This window comes from Chlorocebus sabaeus, chromosome 22 (assembly GCF_047675955.1).
Source record: "Chlorocebus sabaeus isolate Y175 chromosome 22, mChlSab1.0.hap1, whole genome shotgun sequence".
Lineage (NCBI taxonomy): Eukaryota > Metazoa > Chordata > Mammalia > Primates > Cercopithecidae > Chlorocebus > Chlorocebus sabaeus.
Window position 1 is genome coordinate 4461058 of NC_132925.1, and position 13910 is coordinate 4474967.

The 13910-nt window shown below is 35.0% G+C and overlaps 1 pseudogene; it reads left to right on the plus strand.

The window, feature by feature from the left end:
- The first annotated feature begins 5740 nt into the window (after positions 1–5740).
- Positions 5741–6937, plus strand: LOC103228583 (heterogeneous nuclear ribonucleoprotein A1 pseudogene; annotated as a pseudogene).
- The last annotated feature ends 6973 nt before the right edge of the window (positions 6938–13910 follow it).

Sequence of the window (13910 nt, forward strand, 5' to 3'; positions counted from 1 at the left end):
CCCAGCTAATTTTTGTATTTTTTGCAGAGATGGGGTTTCACCGTGTTGGCCAGGATGGTCTTGATCTCTTGACCTCGTGATCCGCCCATCTCGGCCTCCCAAAGTGCTGGGATTACAGGTGTGAGCCCTGCCTTTCTCTTTCTTGCTGTAGAAGCTAATATATTAAAGGCGTGATATCAGTGGGCAAAGATTCTGAAGACCAAAACCCTGCCTCCCACACATTTTATATCTCTATTCCAGCTGTCTCTTATATGAACACTTACTGCATTGAAGGACATCCACATATATAATATTCAATTCTCTTGTAATTATACTATATTTTCTCAATAAATCCATATAAGAAAGTACATTTACACACATATTTTTCAAGGCCCAATGCAAAGCCTACCTTTTTTTGCAAAAAAAACCTTTTTTTTTTACTTCTAATTGGAAGCAGTACTTCTGTCTCCTAACTTTCTTATTGGAGAGTAGGATGGATAGGACAATTAGGAAGAGGACTGAGATTTATTTAGTGTCTATGCTATGCCAGGTGCTTTAAACGCATTTGTTGTACACATTTGTTGTATCCAATGAAGTTAGCCTTATTAATCTTATTTAATGGGTGAGAAGCATGTCCCAGAGAGGGTCATTCACTTCCCCAATACCAAATGGCTTATAAATGAAAGTGGGATATAACTGCTGATCTAGCTGCTTCTAAAACATCTGTGTTCTTCCTGCTGCCTTAGTGCACTTTGTACTTTTATTACATACCTTATCAGGGAACATATATTTTAATATCCCACATGTCAACAACCCCTCCCATTAAAAAAAATTTAAGCCTTCATTCCTCATATTTTAAGAAGCACGGTGCCTTCTCTGGAATTTTGGAATGTGGTTCTGCTACCTCCCCTCCATGTGTTAGCTCACATGGAGCTCATTTCATGTGTTGCCAGCCCTCAGCAGCCCCAATTCGAGTGTAAATTCATCTTGGCATTTTAGGAAATAGCTCATGTCTGCTGCTGTTCTGGATGTACCACAACTTTCTTCTCCACCGTCACCTAGGCCTTTTCCATGCTTCTGAGATCCTGCAGCTGCTGTTTGCTCTCTTCACTACTTCAGCACATGCCAGGTGCTATTTCTACAATTTTGCAAAACACGAGAGAGGCATGATTACTGTATTTAACATGCGTCCCTTAAAGTTTAAGATAGAGAAATATCTCAGAAAAGCACAGCCAATGACTCAAAAGTAAATAGGGGACATGGCCATTCTTAAGAGTTCCTTAGTCGTCTCTGTCATCATACATTTCGCACTTGCTCTGTACCTCCTTGAGGCCAATATACTGTCAAGTAGTGGAGAGTCTGATTCACTCTCCACAGATCCTCCCTCCAGACGCTAATTCTCTCTCTCATTCACCCTTAAAGCCTTGTGTTTTATACCAGTCACGGAAAAAATGAAACATCAAGTTCATTCATTATTTAAGCCTTGCATTGTGGGAGTATGTGAAAAACATTCCCATCCTATCCCCAGTAGGGAGATGGGCAAAAGAGAGCACACTTTACTAAAGTAAAAAGACCCACTAAGGTGTTTTCTAAAATAAAAGAGCCAGTTACCTTTAATACAAGTTGTATATCGACCTGCTCAGAGTTGAGTGCCTTGTGGTTTTACCAAATGATTTTAGGATTCATGACTTACTTAACTGTGTCTCTTTCATCAAACTACTTACTTTAACTGCAATGCCTTGTTTTATTTCTAACATTTTGTTAATACTTGCAATGAGGAGAATAGGTTTTTGAAAATATACTTGCTTTCATGTTGTCATCATGAATGTAAAATGTATGTGTGTGTGTGTGCATGTGCATGAGAACACATGAGTACACACGTATTTCCACAATAGAATGGGAGCACTTAACTTTTGGGACTGTATCTTACTCTTGTTGGTCTTTGTATACGCTATTTATTTGGCCAGTGCTTTGCATGCTGTAATTTTAGAATGATCGGCACGTAAAACATTCTCTTGATAGTTTGCTCCCTAAACCACCTGGGGAAAGACAGAGTTGAGTGCCTTGTGATTTTACCAAATGATTTTAGGATTCATGACTTATTTAACTGTGCCTCTTTCACCAAACTACTTACTTTAACTGCAATGCCTTGTTTTATTTCTAACATTTTGTTAATACTTAAGATGCCATTATATTACAAAATAAAAGATTTTTGGCAAAAATAAATTAGTCCCAATAGGTATTCTATTTTAAATGGACTTTACATATTACATATGGATGTGATTTTTTCACATAAAAGTAGCATATGCTCTAAGATATATATTCTTGAAATAAAAAGATTTCATTAAGAATATCTGGACATATTTAGTCACAGCTCTAATAATGCAAAAACAGGTTAATTATTTAAAGGTTGCTATGGTTCACTTTTTTTTTAGTGTGTTCCTAATGGTACCTGAGGAAGTAAAGAATCTAACCAGTAATTAGAACCTACACAAAATTAATTCTCTCCAAGTTCTCCATACTTCATGATTCTAAGAATTAAGGAAAACATGAACATTATATCAAGTCATTTAATTTCTTTTGGTCTTGTAGATAAGAAGTTGACATAAGGTATTTATAAAAATTATATGTGAACCCATTTAATATCTTCGGATTTACAAATTTTTGCTAGAATTATTTTGATGTAGGCAATTTGCCATGATTACATTGCCCCTATAATGTTTACAAAGACAGTGAATACCTCAAATGAATTTGGAAACCATTGCACATAGAAATTGTGAAGCTCATGTACTCACATGTCTTTGGAAAACTGCCAAAGCATTGGGCAAGCAAACTGCCAAATATGTGCACAGGGCATTCGTGAATGACAAACTAAAGTGCGTGTGAGTATGTGAAAACAGGTGGTCTGGGATGCCTGGATCTGCAAAGCATCTGGGCCCTGAAGTGTGACTGCATTATATTTTCTACTCCCAATAGAGAACAATTCTAATCCTAAACATAAAGGCTGGCATTGTTTGGAGTCCTTTTGTTTGGCAATGTTTGCAAGGTGATAGAATAGAAGTGGAACCAAGCTATTAATATTTGAAAATTCTAAATCTCATCCAGAACTGCTTTGGATCATATCTATTCTTCTTCTGCCGTTAACAACGCTAGATGCATATGTGTTAATACAGCTGCCCAGTTCAGCAGTTTTTCACTTTTGAAGATGCACATATACTAAATAGATGGGATGGTTTTCTGCCTTTATTGTCTTCTTTGGCCCTTAATCAATGTTACTAAACAAATGGTAATTATAAAATAATACTTTTGTCTTGATTTCTCCATTTTTACCTCTTCAGTTTAAAGAGGTAGGGCTCCAAAACATCTTCCTAAACTATACTTTCTAGATTAACTGCTATGCATCCTCTACACCCACCAAAACACTCTTTCAACATAAGTTGGGAGACTATTAAATATCAGTTTGGGCTGAACTAGAACAAATATCAAAAGTAAGTTTGGGCTGAATTAGAACAAATCTGAATTATAGTTAATTCAATTATATATTTATATTCAATTAAAATAAAAATGAGTAAAGCTAAAAGCAATTGGAATGCACATTTTTATTTGCCTAATGTGTAATACAAACCACTTTTTAACTATATATTTCGGTGATTCTCAGCACTGAGCAAATTTTATCACCATGGCAGGAGAGAATGGGTCTTAAAAATATTGAAGCTTACTATCCACATGTCCATGATTAAATTGATCTAATTGATCTGAGGCAGGGTCCACATTTTGGTATTTTTTAAAGCTTCCCTAGTGATTACAATGTGCATCTAGGATTAAAAATCATTGCTACATCGGAAGTTCTAATTCAAACTACTTTAATATCCAATACTTGTACCCCATATAATATTTGTAACATCCTTCTCTTGTTATTTCTCTGGACTCGGTCAAAGTGTCTTTTGTTTACCTTTTTTCTTATTCTATGTCCTATTGAATCGAAGGGAAATTTAATTTTTTTAAAAAAAAAGTACTGATTTTGAAACACCATGATCATTAATTGGTTTGTGCCTTAAATGGTGAGAAGTGGATGAAAAATCTCCTATCCTACCTCTCGCACCCGTTACTTTGTTATTTGATAAACTAAATTGAAATGCAAAACCATTTTTCCTTGTAGCTCTAATTTTAAGTTGATTAAAAATGTTTCACTTTTTAGCCTAGCGTTTCACAATCAGAAAATTGAATAGAAATTCTGAAAGGGCTTTTAGTGTAAGAAACCTCTAAACCTCATTTGTAAACAAACAACTTGAGTGCCAACAATTGCTTCCTGGTTGGTGTTACTGCTAAATATTTACCTTACATTATTATAATTTATCGTGTGTAATATATTAATAAGTGCCCTTATGGAGTAGAGTCTAGGGAACATGAAGTGAAAAACATTAGAAAAGTTATATAGCAATTTTACCCATGTGTTCTACGAACTACCTACAATGGCCTGTAGTTTTTTTTTTAAATTATCTCAATGTGAATACATACTCTGATACATCATAGATAGATATTTTTAACAAAATTACCTACAACAATAAAATTGCCACTTAAAATTATAATTATCTATGTCTATTGTCTCTAGAAAATACTACAAAATAACAACCCCCCAAAAAACTGTGTCAGTATTACAACTCAGCATTATGATTTTCCTAAAGATTTTCGTCACCTCTCACTTTACTTATCCATTTTCCCTTCTCATTCCTCCCTTCTTTTCTTTCTTCCTTCTTTCCCTCCTTCCTTTATTGAATGTATACTCCTTTCTTAAAAAATGTGAGACAAGGGATGCAAGTAAAGAAAAAGTGAAAAAGGACATTTTTACCTTCTAGAATTACTTTTCTGTCTTCTCTAGTTCTCATGCAATCTTCTCCCCACTTTGTACATTTCACACGCATTACATTGGGTCCTGACTGGGTAATTCCCACTGGCATCGTATTGTGCAGACCTACTTAGGCTATTCATCATTATACACTGTGCCCTAAGAAAACAGCTAATATGCTTATACTGTCCATCTCAAAACATTCTTGTGCCACTATATATTTCCTTGGTGGTCTGCTAGATGTCTAGTGAGTCCAAATAATTCACAAAGTGTTCATAGTGAAAAACGACTTATGATAAAAAATGTTTTTCTTGGTCATAAAATTGTATGACTTCAGAAAAATGGCTGCAGCAGTTAGAAGATGAAAGAAACTAGCTAGAAGCCAGTCTGGTGCCAGCAGCTTTATGTGCTATCACATAGCAGGACATTATTCTCAGTTTTGTGGGGCCAAAATTGAGATTACTAGTTCATCCAGAGATGGATAAGTTAATTGACCTGTAGTATCACAATTTATGAGAGATTGATAAATGAATGAATATATAAACTTTTCAAGTTTATATTATGTTATTATTACTATTATTATATATCACATATTAACACCATAAGATTTGAGTTATATACAAGAACTATTTTATTGACCACTGTATTCTTAGTGCCTAGACTAATGCCTGGCACATATATTAGGCCTCCAATGAATATCTGGTATATCTATTCATAAAATAAAAAGATTATCCTATAATTTTCTCCTTAATTCCTATGTCGTCCTCCAGGCTATAAATTCTTTGAGGACAGAAACCATATTATTTACCTATGTTGTGTTGAGTTCTAACACAATGGCTTGGCTAATCAATACCTGAATGCACATTTTTTTTCTACAGAAAATTAGAGTTGAAATAATAGTAATGCTGCCCGTGGATGCTGCCAAGGAAGCATCGTAAAAGTCTCTCTTCCCTGAAATCATGGCTAAGGCAGTCAGAGTCAAAACAGCTGCAGAAGCTCTTCACTAGAAGGTTCAGCTTTAAAACAACCGATTGGAGTGGGAGGAGCCGTTTTGAGCAATGGGGAAGGCTCAGGGACTGTGTGGTAATGAGAACTGCAAACACCAAGTGCTGCAGGGACTGTGGGTTTGTCATATATGCCACTGTGGAGGAGGTGGATGCACCCATGAATGCAAAGCCACACAAGGTGGATGGAAGAGTTGTGGAACCAAAGAGAGCTGTCTCAAGAGAAGATTCTCAAAAACCAGGTGGCCACTTACCTGCGAAAAAGATATATGCTGGTGGCATTAAAGAAGACACTGAAGGACATTACCTAAGAGATTATTTTGAACAGTATGGAAGAATTGAAGTGACTGACATCATGATGGACAGAGGCAGTGGCAAGAAAAGGAGCTGTGACTTTGTAACCATTGGTGACCGTGATTCAGTGGATAAGACTGTCATCCAGAAACACCATACTGTGACTGGCCACAGCTGTGAAGTTAGGAAAGCCCTGCCAAAGAAAGAGATGGGTAGTGCTTCATCCAGCCAAAGAGGTCGAAGTGGTTCTGGAAACTTTGGTGGCGGTCATGGAGGTGGTTTTGGTGGGAATGACAACTTTGGTCATGGAGGAAACTTTAGTGGTCATAGTGGCTTTGGTGGCAGCCGTGGTGGCAGTGAATATGGTGGCAGTGGGGATGGCTATAATGGATTTGGTAAGGATTGTGGTGATGGAGGAGGCAGCCCTGGTGAGTCTGGAGGAAGCAGAGGCTGTGGAAGTGGTGGACAGGGTTATGGAAACCAGGGCAGTGGTTATGGCGGGAGCGTCAGCTGTGACAGCTATAACAATGGAGGCAGAGGCAGCTTTGGTGGTGTTAGTGGAAGCAATTTCAGAGGTGGTGGAAGCTACAATGAATTTGGCAATTACAACAATCAGTCTTCAAATTTTGGACTCATGAAAGAAGGAAATTTTGGAGACAGAATCTCTGACCCCTATGTTAGTGAAGGCCAATACTTTGCCAAATCATGAAACCAAGGTGGCTATGATGGTTCCAGTAGCAGCAGTAGCTATGGAAGGAGCAGAAAATTTTAATTACTGCCAGGAAACAAAGATGAAACAAAGCTTAGCAGGAGAGGAGAACCAGAGAAGTGATAAGGAAGCTACAGGTTACAACAGGTTCATGAACTCAGCCAAGCATAGTGGAGGCAGGGCCTAGCTGCTACAAAGAAGACATGTTTTAGACAAATACTCATGTTTATGGGGGAAAAATACTCGAGGATTATATTTGTGACTAATTATATAAAAGATTATTTGAGTTCTCATTCTGGGGAAAGTCTAAAGTATTCCAACAAAGGGTTTTAATTTTGTTTGTTTGTTTGTTTTTTGTTTTTGCATCTATGCTGCTGATTGCCAAATGTAGTAGTCTGATCATGATGCCGAATAAATGTGTCTTTTTTAAAATAAAAAAATAGTAATGAGAGTAATGATGGTGATGATGATGATGACACAATCAGGAAAAACAGATTATATGTGGTCAGGTTAAAAGAGTCAGTTAACCATTACACAAGCATTCATTGTCTACCATATGACAGGCACTGATCTGGGCGTGCTGGGAAAAATGCAGTAACTGTGAAAAGTCCATGTCCAACGTAAATTATGTTCTGTAAGGAGAAGACAGTCAGTAAATCCCAAGTCAATGCATAATTAAGACAATTTAGAATACTGAAATTTGTTATGAAGATTTCATGGCAGTGAGTGAGTGTGAAGGTGGTTTTGATTAAGTGAATGACTGGACAGGCAGGGGAACATGGGAGGCAGCATCTTAGTTAACTCAGTAGGGATGGCCTCTGTGAAGATGGTACATTTGAGTTGTGAGGAGAATAGCCAGGAGAACATCTGAGAGAAGGGCATTCCAAGTAGAAGAAGCAGCAAACGTGAATGCCTTGAGATGAAATAAAGACAAGTGTGACTAGAACACTGTTACTGAGGAGGAGAGCAGAAGTACAGGCAGATCAAGTAAGGCCATGTGGAAGGCTATGATAAAGCTTGTTGATTTTATGAAGCATAATGGAAAGTGGTTGGAAAGGCTTTAATCAAGAGAGTTAGAATATTCTACTTGATCTTTTGAAAGCATACGCTGGGTGCTTTGGGGAGAACAGACTGATGGGGGAAGGATTAGAAGCAAAATGATCAATTTCAAGCCTGCTGCAGGTCTTTGAGTGAAAGATAAGGTGGCTTAGACTAATAACAGACATGGTAAGAAGTGGGTGGATTTGTGATAGAAATTTATATGTTGAGAAAACAGGAATGGCTGATGGGGTTAATGTTGGGTGTGGAGAAAAGGGGTCAGGAAATGTATGCCATTGCTATGTAACGGTTAAGGAGGGATTGAGATGGTTGGAAAACCATCTTAACTGTTCAATTTTGGCCGTGTTGAGTTGAAAGTATCGTTACAAACCAAAGCAGATTTATCAAGAAGGCAGTTTTGGTGTTCAGAGAAAAGTGCCTTGTTGAAAAATACAAATTTAAGATTTACTCATATATAAATGTTATCAAAATCATGTGATCGACTAGTAGCGCCTAGTGAGGGGAAATGATTCAGAACATTGTCACATTTAAAAGTCTGATATAGAAAGAGAATCCAAGAAAGGAGATTGAGAAGAAGCAGTGGTGATGTAGAAGAAAAACTATGATGCCATAGAAATCTAAAGTAGAAAGTGTTTCAAGCAGGAAAGAAGGCTAAATGCTGTTGAGAATTTGGTAAGATGAAGACAAAGTAGATGTCGATGCAAACTATTTTGCTGCAGTAGAAGCATAAATGTCTTGGAGTCTTTAGAGGTGATAATGGCAGACATGGATGTACAAACCATATTTGAAGAAGTATTGCTGGGTAGTAATTAATGTAGGAGAATGATGCAGTAGCTGGTAAAACAAGGCAATGGGAGATTTTTTAAAAAATGATTTGATACATTAAACCTGGTTTTATTCTGATGGAATGACTCAGTAAATGGCAGGAACTGAAGAAGCAGGAGAGACAAACAAAAGTGTAACAGCTACATCTTTGAGAAGGCAAAACTTTTTGGCACCAGGGCTTCAGTGGCAGAGTGGCCAATTAAAATTCCTTTATTATTTCAATGGGAAGTACAGGGTATTTAAGTACACATGTACGTGAGATGGTAAAATTGATAAAGGACAGATTTTTTTCTTTAGTAGCGGTTATTTTTATACATGAAATATTCGGTAAAGTCATCATCAAAGAATGAAGAGTCTTTAGGAAATGTTGGAGAAAGAAGAGGAGATTTGAAATTGTATTAGAAAAAAACTGATATTATTACAGGAATATAAAGAGATTGCTTAGAAATTTTGAGTACTTTTTGAAGTTTGTCTTAATATTTAAGAAAATCCATTCAGTATATTTATATCACTTTTTTTTTTTTTTTTTTTTTTTAGCAATATTCAGCTTTTCAGTTGCAGCCAAGAAGTCCATAAACATTTAGTTATAGTAAGGGCTGAGATTTGCTAGGAAAGTCAAAGAGTGAGAGAGAGAGAGAGAAAGAGAGAGTGAAATGCTGAGTCATTAATGGAAAAGATAGGCAAGATTTATATCAAAGGGTATGGATTTGAATTTTTGAGAGTACAAGTGAAAAATTCAGCACTGAAGTAATAATAAGTAGTAAGTGCTATTCTGTCCCCTTGAGTGTCTGAGCTGTGTGAGGGGTGTGTGTGTGTGTGTGTGTGTGTGCGCATTTCTGTTGATGGCCATTACCTGAAAGGGCTGTAGAAGAAAGTGTTCACAATAGATGGCAAGAGATGGCAAGTGTCAGTTGGAAGCACAAAGGTAAAAAGAAGTTTTTAAAATATTTAAATATGTAGAGTGGCTATTGATGATTGGGTGTAAGTTTTTAGTGGCATAGAAAAATGTAGAAGGGGAATGGAAACTGAGGTCAGAATAATAAATATGAGCAAAGCACAGATACAATCATCTTTTGATGATGGGCAATCTGATGGTGACTAAAATGGACTGTGAGAGATAGGACTTCTGAAGTCTTGCTTCTACAAATAGGGTTCAGATAGTCTCAATATCTTCAGCTGATCGAAAGGGGCTGGTGGTGTACCTTGAGCCTGGCATGATATAATTTGTTTTTGTTTAATATTAATGCTTATTTTAACTCCTCTTATTATTATCTATTTATAATAAACATACACCTACAGCCCTACCTCTGAGCTTCATATGTAAAGAAGACCACCGAGATAAATGTAGTGTTTAGTTTAGTTAAAACAGATATTAAAGGCCACAGAATAAACAGCTGAATTAGTCAAGGGTGCCTTTAACTGAGTAATAACAATAAAATTGTGTGCATCACAAAACGTAACATATTTTAAAACATATAGGCAACTTTTTGCTTATTTTACATTTTATGCAAAAATTACTTTCACATATTGTTTATGAGAAACTATTTTTAAAAACTTATGCTGAGACTTCCATCATCATATTTTCATAAATACTATTATTTTGCAGTAGAACTATAGCTAAAATTTAATCATTATTATAGCATTAACAAAAGAGCATAACTGAAATCTATTTTAACTATAAATGATAATTCTCTAATAAATGTTAAATTTCAGTGTTATGGAAGAAAAGTTATCATTGTTTATTACATGAAGAATTTAAATTTTACTGATGCCACAATTTCCCTGCTAATTCATTGTTTTCTTAATAGCACATAATTGTTTGAATAAAATTTGATGTCTCCTCATAAAAGAAAAGGCATTGTGAAGGGGCACATTCAATTACAACTAAAAAGTGTAGTTAAATTATAAAGAAATTTGAAAATAACATTAATGTACATTGATGTACTCCATTAATCACTCCATTATGGAGTGATTAATTTGTCAAATATATTCCAATGTAAAGAAACATATATGGAGAAAGTATACATCAAAATGATAATCAATTATGATAATGTAAAAGTATTCATTGTCCTGTGATTTAATAATTTTTAAAATACCAATTAGAAGACATATGAAAATAGTGAAGTCTTAAAATCTACATAATGCTACTGTGTTGCTTTCAAGAGAGCATTGCTGAATAGTTACATGTAAATTCTGACAAGGGAATGTCCATTTCAGATGCACCACTTTCAGTCAGCTATTGAATACTATTTCGACCTTTCCATTCTTTGTGGTCTTCCACTCATTTAGGTAATTATTGAGCATATACCATGCATGTATGATTATAAATTACAATAAGCTCAAAAGACAAAGTGAGGATTGAAATTAGAGACTATCATAGAAATACCTAATCCACTTTTGGAACTCGGAATCAATTTCTTTGAATAAGTGATATTATGCAAAATCTACAGAATGTAGAACAATTGTGCAGAAAAATATGAGAAAATAGCATTTTGTTATAGAGATAATGTGCCAAAGATGATAATCAGTTAATTCATTGACCTGAATTCTGAAGACAGTCTGATTTTTATAAAATTAAATATATGTGTGTGTATATATATATGTAATATATATACACTAGATTTTTCCAGTATGTTGAAAAAAAATGCTTATCTATAGCTGGGTGATTCTGAAAAACTCTAATCTGATAATTGACAAATAATTCAAAACTACGTTTGACTACTTTCAAATATTTTAAGGCTTTGATATCTTTCTAAATAAGACATAAACCCAACCTTGTGTATTCTAATGATGTAAAATTTTAATTATTCCTACAGAAAAGTATTCAAAGCTGAACGTTTAAAGTGCTTTTTCTTTCACTTCTGTGGCCTATTATCTTTTACTGTGTATGCAAACATTAAAGCATAGGCACTTTTATGTACTAATAGTTCTACAGCTTGTTAAGAACAAATATATGCTTTGACTTAGTGCTTTTTCTGTTTCTCTTTCTTCTACAATTAGGGATTATTTTTTGTTTGCTTGGTTAAATGGGTGCTAGCTGAGCATAGTGACTTGTTTTTTGATTTAAAGAAAATCTTTAATCCAACCAATACCGATGATCCACAATCTAATCTGATTCATTAGTGTTTCTAGCTCTTGATTTCTCAGGGGAACCAACATTTCTTTTAGCACGCTTCTGCCACACTTTCCAGTTACATCAGGTGCTACGTGAATATAATGGACTTATTTCATTTACACTTTTCCATTATTGCAAAAAAGAAGTGATTTTCTAAATGGTCTCTAGTGACCTGAATGAGCTAATTCAGTTTCCCAAAACGCCTAACTTTAACTGAGGAACAATCTATGTAAAGTTGAATTGCCATTATGTCTAGCTGTCATTATTACACTGAGAAATCTTTGATCCTTAAAGTGTGGAGCCCAGAAGTATCTGTCTTAGTTGAAAGTTAGTTCATAATACAAACGCCAGTCAGACCCACCATATTTTTTAGCTATACTCTTAAACATTTATGATCTTCTTCATACATGAAATTGCATAAACACAAAAATAACCAATTATTTTAATTCTCCATCAAATTAATATTGTCACAATTGTTTTGTTCCTGTAAGCTAGAAAGAATGAATCATACCTACTATTTGATAGCATAATAGAGTGACCAAAGTCAATAATTGTACGTTTCAAAATAACTTAGAGTGTAACTGAGTTGTTTGTAACTCAAAGAATAAATACTTGAGGGGATGCATACCCCATTTTCCACAAGGCACTTATTTCACATTTCATATCTGTGTCAAAACATCTCAAGTACCCCGTAAATATATACACTTACTATGTAACCATAACAATTAAAAAATAAAATAAATATAAAAAGTTTAATGTAATGAACATACACAAAATGCTTAGTGCAAAGAATAACACCTTGCATTTAGGTAAAATGGAGCAATACAAATAGTAAATAAGGAAGTTTACAATTTAGGTGCCAAATTCTATTTTTGCCTATAAAATTATATTTCCTAATACAAAATATTTAGATAATACTTCACTTTATTTTGGTTTTTGTTTCCCTACATAAATTATATTAGAGTGTTTTATCCTGCAACATAAGTTCTGAAGCTTCTGAGATGATTTGGCAAGTCATGTTAACACTCTTGGATGCTAAGGATGTATTCTCATTTTGCTTGACATAAGGAGGTAAGGACAGCTCTGATAGCATTATGTAGTGAAAACAAATGTGAATGAGTTTGATGCTCTTATTTTAGCACAAACAATCTCTTTAATTCCTCAATTTTGACCTTAGAAATACTCATATTAGCAAGTTGTACATCATGAAACACATTTTTCTAAGAGTCAATAAAATGAATGTGGTGGTTAAACTTATATGTTAACTTGAATGGGTTCAGGGGTACCCAGAAAACTGATGAGACCTTATTACTGTGATAAATATATGAGTGCAGATATCTATTCACCATAGCAAATATATGGAATCAAACTATATGATTTGATATATATAATATTTTACATATATAGTTATATATAAATTTGTTATACATGTAATATAGATGCATGTAACATGTACATACACAATTGAATACTATACAGTCATTTTTAAGAAATTAAATCATGTCTTTTGCAGCAATGTGGATAGAACTGGAGGCCATTATCTTAAATGGAACAGCTCAGAAACAGCAAGTCAAATACCACATATAAGTTGGGGCTAAATAATGTGTAAACATGAACGTAGTGTGGAATAATAGTCTTGATGACTTGAAAGGGTGGGAGCAATGAGAAATGACTTAATGGGTACAATGTACATTATTCAGGTGATAGTTACACTAAAAGCCCAGACTTGTGACTATCCAATCTATCCATGTAACAAAACCACATTTGCACCCCTTCAATTTATACGTCAACAATAAAACATTATTTCTGTTATGTCTATGAGGATAGTTCCAGAAGGGATTAGTATTTTAATCAGCAGCCTGAGTAAAAAAGTTTTTCTTCCACCACCACTACCAGTGTGGGCAGACATTATTCAAAATGTGTGGAAAACTGAATAGAACAAAAAAGCAGAGGGAAGGGTAGTTTTTTTTCTCTCTTCTTGGCTAGGACACATCCCTTTTCTCCTTCCTTTGGACACTGAAGCTCCTGTTTCTTGGACCTTTGGATTCAGAACTTATCTCATCACTTCTCCTGGTTCTC